This window comes from Galendromus occidentalis, unplaced genomic scaffold (genome assembly GCF_000255335.2).
Source record: "Galendromus occidentalis unplaced genomic scaffold, Mocc_1.1 scf7180000077480, whole genome shotgun sequence".
NCBI classification, from domain to species: domain Eukaryota; kingdom Metazoa; phylum Arthropoda; class Arachnida; order Mesostigmata; family Phytoseiidae; genus Galendromus; species Galendromus occidentalis.
Genome location: NW_003805468.1, coordinates 839,299 through 840,004, shown reverse-complemented (window position 1 = coordinate 840,004; position 706 = coordinate 839,299).

The window sequence follows — 706 nt, the reverse complement described above, 5'->3', positions numbered from 1 at the left end:
CAGGATGATTCATTAACGAAGCTCGTCAGACTTATGTATATAACAGGAGCGTCGTGAGAGACGGAACTCTGGGTTGGTGGCGGCGACCCAGAGTTAATTGAATGTATTCTCCGCTTGTCCCGGCATATCTCAACCGTCATCATTGCTCACACTGGTTCATCTCTAGGAATAGAAAGTAGAATTCTGTGGAGCTACCTAGTAAATTAATACGATGTGCCGGGGGATGACTCAGCGACATTGCTTCGTCTGAACCTTCTGATTATAATTATAAGCACCTCATGGTCATATTGCGATTCCGTCTCTTCTGATAATTCCTTCTTCAGGATTCATTTTCCAAATCGAGCTCTACCACTATGTTCCGAGCACGCGTGACCCACAGAGCTAAATGGAGCAACCTTCCGAATTTTTGACGCTATCCGCCTGGCCTTGAGACCTTCAATTACGTAAATCTCGTTCACCAGGATGGCTCCCTCACACAGCTTCTTGGCATGCCCTTCCTTGAATGGGAAGGCCACGCCTTTTAGGTGACCCGTCGGTGCATTCTAGATAGGACGCCGTTCGGAGTAGGCTTTGCAAATAACCGCGGTTACTTTCTGCGGTTGTCCGCTGTCCCCCGTAGACTCCCATGTTGAAGAAAAACCGTGATCTCGGTTAATAACCGCGGTTGCAAGCCTAGTTCGGAGTCGGGGGAACCGGTCCTCGGGGG